Below are 6,427 nucleotides of genomic sequence, written 5' to 3'. Positions count from 1 at the left end.
TTTGAAGACTGCAGCCATAGTCTTCCAGGTCTTTTCCTGATGATGTGGAACGCCCCAATGGCCAGGGCTTTCCTGAGTGAAACTCTTCTTCATGCAGAAGGTCTCAGTCCCAAGCACAGTGTCATCCCTGAGCATATGACTGTGTAGAAGATCGTCTGCATGAATACAGCACCTCCAGCATCTGAAAGCGGTTTCAGCCACCCCTGGTGTTTGAATGTGTCACAGTGTTGTTCTCTCAGTATTCCCCTCATTCCTGGCAAATCCTGAGGAGGTTAAATCAGCTGGCTTTACAGTTCCTTAGTGCAGCCTGACAGACCTGGAAGGCAGGGGAGGAAGGGCACAGCCTGTTTTCCTGCCCTCCCCTGCAGCGTTTGCTCTTGTAGTAGGTGAGCTGACAAGACTCAAATGCAAGACTCGCCGAACTGGCAGCATTACAGCTTTTGTAGTGTGGAAAAAAGCAATGAAAGCACCAGAAAAGCTGGACCAGGTCAGACCAAAAGTTCATCTATGCCAGTACCCTGTTCCCAATAATAGATGAAATCAGATACTTTGTGAAAGCATGCAAGCAGTTAAGAGATACGTTCCTAGAATACTGTTTTAGCTTCTAATGATTTACGGCTCATGGCTTTTCTGACCTAGACATAATGTCTTGTTTTTAATAACCCTCAATGGATTTTTTTTCTTCCATGAACTTGTCCAGTGACTTTTTAAAACCTAGGCACACTTTTAGCAGCTTACCAGCATCCTGTGGCAGTAAACTCCATAGCTTAAACACAGTTTGTGGGGAGAAAGAAAACCAGCTTCAGATGTTCAGAGCTGCCATTTGTGAGCCTCTTTTTATGCCCTGGGCTTCTTGTACTGGGTGAGACCAGGTGCCGGTTGCTGGCAGTCCCTGTCCGCCTTCTCTGTGCCAGTTGCTATTTCTTAGGCATCTGCCAAGCCTTTCTGGTTGTCTTTTTTTCTAGGTTGAAGTTGTAGACATCCTTCCAACAGTCCCATAGCTTTGTAGCCGTCATGTACCTTTCCCTGATCAGCTGTATCCTTTTTGAGATGGAGAATTAGCCGTGTAGAGTATTCAGGATACAGGATACTACATAATTATAGTACAGGGTGACACGATAATGTTTTCTGTGATGAATTAACTTGACTGTAGTGTGGTGGTAAAATGTCTTACCACTATAGATCAAATATTTTGCCCAGACATAAAGCAATCCCATTGCTCAATAAGAAATTACTGCTTTAATGGATTCTGAGTGCCAGAGCTCCTGGATGTGGTCAGGCGTGCAGAGTAACCCATTGTCCTTCTCCATTTGAGAGCCAGCCTGTTCAGGCCCAGGAGCAGACACAAAAGATCTACAGCAGATTTATTTGTTTCTACCTCCCTGCTCAGCAGCGTTCAGACCATCACGTTCCCTGGTGAATTTCCGCAGCAAGTAAGTAGTGTGTCCGTATGTTGTTGAGGTTGTGAATCTGTGTATTAAATGCATAGTTCACACCACTGACAGAGTGGAGGTGCAACAAATGTGTTTCAAGTTGAACATTCAAACTTGAAATGTCCAATTTGCACTTGGTGAGTTACGCTGAACCCCCCAGCCGGGAAATGGAAACACCGCTTGCCTGGTTTGTAACTGATCTACAGACCACAACGGCAAACATTAAGGTGGAACGTATGTCTCAGAGTTAAGCATGAATGAAGTGTTTTGAATTAAAAAAATCATCCCTCGTGCTGACAAAGCCCAAGAACATGATCCTAGAAAAATAAACAACAGAGCAGCCACCGCCTACACAAGCCTACTTCACTAAACATCCAAGGTGGCTTCTTATTACCAGATGTTTTTTGTTTGTTTTCCTCTTGTGCCAAAGTTTGTACACGTTGCAGTGATGAAGGTCCCATTAAACACTTGTGTTTTACAGACTCAATGCTTCTACCAGCTGGCATCATAAAGAAAAGAAAAACAAGGATACTGGAAGATTTACCTGGTAGTAGATACTGTTGTATATGCAATATGCATAGCCTAAGGCTGTGTCTATATTAACGTTCCCCTTTACTTGAACTCAGCTGTAAAATTAAATCATTGCAGTGGCCCTGGCAGGATTGTGTTTGAGCCCGCTGATGTCCTGGGGAGCAGTTCCCGGCACGGACAGCAGGTCAACCCAAACCTGCAGCCATTCCCGATGGCAGTTTGTACGTGGCCACCTGGAGCCAAAAGGTAAGGGTTTTGTGGGGTGGGTGCAGCCTTGCGGTGCCACGTGGGAACGGTTCCAGTCACGGTTAATTTACTGGTATACAATAACCCATGTTGTTGCTATCCTTAATAGAAAGTGAACATTGTGTTAGCATGGAAAATGAACATTTGGCTTTTCTTACACGTGACATGCAGCTTGTCAGCACCTTTAAGAAACCTGTGTAGTTGACCAAATGTCCCTTCTACAGCTGTTACCACGAGAGGCAAAAGGTAACAGCTGTATTACAGGTCTTAGTTTTAACCTGTCTTTCATCAAAATCCCCCGAGAATGGCAAAAACCACAGCACAGGCTACACACTGAGCTGTGACTTGAATTTTCCTGGGTGCTTCAACAAACAATAGATTCAAAAAGCTCATCAGCAATTTACAGTCCTTTTTTTTTTTCCCTGCCGAGCTGTTTTCCATGAATTGCCCACAACATCTACAAACTGAGCTCTGGACTTCAGACATGATGGTGCTTCTCCAGGACATAGGACCTGACCTCATTTGCCTCTGAGATACTTAGCACAGTTCTTTACGCTGGTGAAGAAGCACACCAAGCAAAAGCATGAAGGTATGTGCTTTCCCTTACTTGAGAGCATGGAAACAGACCTTCTTTCGAGACTGTACTTTTAGGTGCCTTCAAACCATCTCCCTCAAAGACTTTTTTTACCTTTTGTTGCCCTTGTTCTGAAATGGCAGGTGCAATCCAGTGAATTGTGAACAAGTTATCTGAAGCAGACAGCATATCTGAGCATTTACTGCTCTTGAGATTCATCACACTGATTAATAAATACCTTGATTATTCTAAAAAAGTTATCTCTGCCTGAATAGGCCAATTAAAGGTGTTACAGCGAAGATTTGGAAGTTTGGTCTGAACTGGGTGTTGCAAGCAGGATAAGGCCCTGCTAATTAATAGTAAATGAAATCTCTCTGTGTGCTTTTTGTGCTACAGATCAACTCTTGACTGTTCCTGTGTCTTTTCTCTTCTGTGAGGGATTGAAGTTCAGGTTTCCTCAAAATTCTTCCTTTTCTGTAATTTTAATGTAAAACTTCAAGGCAGTTGTGCCAAAAGTTATGTATAAATTTTGCAGTGTACAAAAATGAGCACCTTCTCTGCAAAGCCGTATTTTTTAGTCTGTATCAATAAGGAATTAACAAAAACAAAGCCTCGCATTTGCTCTGACCCTCGTGGAGAACTGCTTTTACCCCACTGGATTTCAGAGCAGAATTGCTCTGCTAAGCAAAACTGTTGGGTGAGCTCCTGTAGGACGTCTCACTATTTTCCTATCATCTCCTGTAGCTTTTCTTTCCTCTAAGAGGTTTTTCCATGGAGTTTATGCCCACAAGAGCATGGCGGGGGGTTGGAACTAGGTGATCTTTAAGGTCCCTTCCAACCCAAACCATTCTATGATCCTGATTCTAAATGTATTTTGATACAATTTGATTCAGCTGGCTTGGACTATTCAGTACATTTTTGAGAGGGCTTTTTTGCACTATAGTGAGGTTTCCCTTGGGACATACACTGATGTGAAATGTTTCATCTCCAAACTAGTAGCCAGGTATTTGCTAATAAATCCCAGAGCAGGTAAATAACCTACAGCTGTAGTAAGAAGCTCAGGCCCTGCATATGGCTTGGATCCTTGCACCCTGTGGTTTGTCTCTGCAGTCATGTCCACACTTGGCTCGTTGTCCTGGTCTCACTGGGTTGGTTTTATCTGTGCTGGCAGTTTGCAGTGGTGGACTGCACCCAATCTGTGTGAGATAAAATGTTCCTGCAGGAAAGAGCTGCCTCTTCCACTGCAGCTCCCCACTCTGTGATCTCAAGCTTCTCCACAAACCTCAGTTTGGAGTGAGGTAGATACTTGGATAAAGAAGAAAAAAAATAATCAGATGTTATAGATCCCCTTCAGGAATATCCAACACATCCCATTGCTTTTTCCTTAATGTCTCTGAACGTTCAATGAAAGTGAATTTCCATTCACAAGAGAAGTCTGAAGAGAAGAACGTGTCCCAGACACTAACATCATGTCTTCATACTGGTACGTACAAGGGATGGAGATTACTATGTAGGTGTTCAGTGGCTTGCAGGAGTGAGGTCTGCTGTGTATTTAGCATCTTTTCCACTCAGGACACGGGCTAAATACCAGAGAAATCAGTAAAGAGGCTCCCATTGACTTTGGTGAGCTTTGGATCAGACTCAAAATCACAAATGGGTTTCACAAAGCCCCTTAGGTTTTGGATTGAGTTTTCTGTTTGTTTGATAAAGAAGGAAGGCACTGGCATCAGCCTGAATATAAAGTCCTCCTTTCTCAGGAAGCCTTTTGTGGCATATACAACTTTGAAATGGGTTTTAACATCATGCTTGCTCTGGCTCAAAGCCAAATAAAAGGTCAATGATGCCCTGTAGTGGGGAGAGAAGGTACTTACATACTGGGTGTCCTCCTCTATGGATGGTACAGAATGGATAATTGATGTAGGGCTTAACCAAGAACATATCTGCATATATCTGCAGGCCTGCTCTCTGCTGTTGACCTCTCCGTAAAATCTGTTTAATGGAGTTCATTCTCTGTTTTCTTATGCCATAGAGGAAAACTCACAGCCGTGGGCATTATCGAAACATGCTGGGTGGTTTGGACTGTGGACATCTGAAACCCTGCCAAACAATCTCTGGGGTACTTGAAGAGGTGTTTTGGTCCTGTTTGGTACTAGAGGAGTTGAAATGATTTTGCAGCCATTTATCCAGGCGCACAGAAAAACGTGTCAATCTCTATTGTTAGTTTTGAAATACCTGCCAGTCTGGAGTGTATTAATGTATTCTGTGTGAAGGTATTAATGCAAAAGGAGTCCCCACCCTAGAGCACCACTCCTTCTGTGATCACAAAGCACAGGTAATTACATTTTTTCACAAGATAACTTGGTGCAGTTGCCAGCTCAGCCCCGGACTGGCAGTAAGGACTAGGGGCTTTTGCAGAGCAAACCAAGGTCCAGGTCTGCGGAGATGTGACTCCCCTAACAGAGGCATGTGAAGAGGCGGGTACTGCAGAACGAGACTGATGGTATCCTGCTGCCCATGGTGCAGCGAAGAACAGCTACAACAGGCTGCAAAAAACACCAAAACAAAGAATGTTTGAAACCGAGTGCTAGGCTGGCCATCACCAATTCACAGCTCAGCAGCAGCTCCTTACATGCCTGCCTCGTTCCTTTCAGTGCGAAGAGCCAGCTCGGTCTGCCTAACATCCAAAAAGAAAGGACAGGGCTCAGGCTTACCGTGGTCCCGTTGTCGTCCCTTGGCCAGGAGCCATCTCAGCTGGGGGGTTCCCTTGCCTGGAGAGCACCTGCACCACCAGGCTGCCAGCCCTCCCCACCCAGCCTGCTGGAGGAGACCCAGAGGCACCATGCTCGGGACACGGCGTGTTTCTGCAGGGACTCCTGAATGCGAGCTGCAAGGGTGGTTTTGCTGGAGGAGTTAATGCAGTTGTAACATGCCAGAAAAGGTCCAGTGCCCAAAGAAAACCCTGGCAGGCTTCTAGGTGGAGTCCAGCTGTGTCTCCTGCTTTACCAGAAAGACTGGAAAGGAATTGTTTAACAAAAGGATGGTGAGTAAAGCCTCTCTTTGATCCACCTCCACACTTTATTGATTGGCCATAAACGAAAGAGATTGTTCTGCCCTAATAAAAAAACCTTGGAGAGAAGAAAGCAATCAACAGAGGCAAATGAAGTGAGCAATTAGTCTGAAACCCTTCGAACCACCTTTACTTTCAGGCAAGGTCAGCAGCATGGTGCTGATGCAACTATCTCCAGCAGTCACAAGGTAATCCAGAAATTTATAATCTTATTCTGCTCTAGATTTAAATGACCATGGTTTATTTTCTTATTTTTTTTTGATCTGAAGGGTGACACTGAGGTGCTTCTTAGGTCATCTTACTGATGTGACAAAAAGAGGTTGTATTGTGGGGGGCTGGAGGACTCTGTAGTAAGCAAATGATCTTCCATTTTCAGTAACAGACTCACAGCATGGTTTGGGTTGGAAGGGACCTTAAAGCCCATCCAGTTCCACACCCCTGCCATGAGCAGGGACACCACCCCCCCAACCCAGGTTGCCCCCAGCCTGGCCTAATTTCTTCTTAATATCTAATCTAAATCCATCCTCTTTCAGCTTAAAGCCATTCCCCCTTGTCCTATCGCTACAGGCCCTTGTA

At 44.7% G+C, this 6,427-nt stretch overlaps 1 long non-coding RNA gene across 1 annotated transcript in view; it reads right to left on the bottom strand.

Moving 5' to 3' along the window:
- LOC119140792 overlaps nucleotides 1-6,427 on the bottom strand; it is a 265,391-nt gene that overhangs the window by 48,941 nt on the left and 210,023 nt on the right. The gene's annotated exons all lie outside the window — the stretch shown is intronic.

The sequence above is a fragment of the Falco rusticolus genome, chromosome W (assembly GCF_015220075.1).
Source record: "Falco rusticolus isolate bFalRus1 chromosome W, bFalRus1.pri, whole genome shotgun sequence".
Lineage (NCBI taxonomy): Eukaryota > Metazoa > Chordata > Aves > Falconiformes > Falconidae > Falco > Falco rusticolus.
Note: the sequence above shows the minus strand (reverse complement) of the source record. Positions and strands in the feature narration are given on the sequence as shown.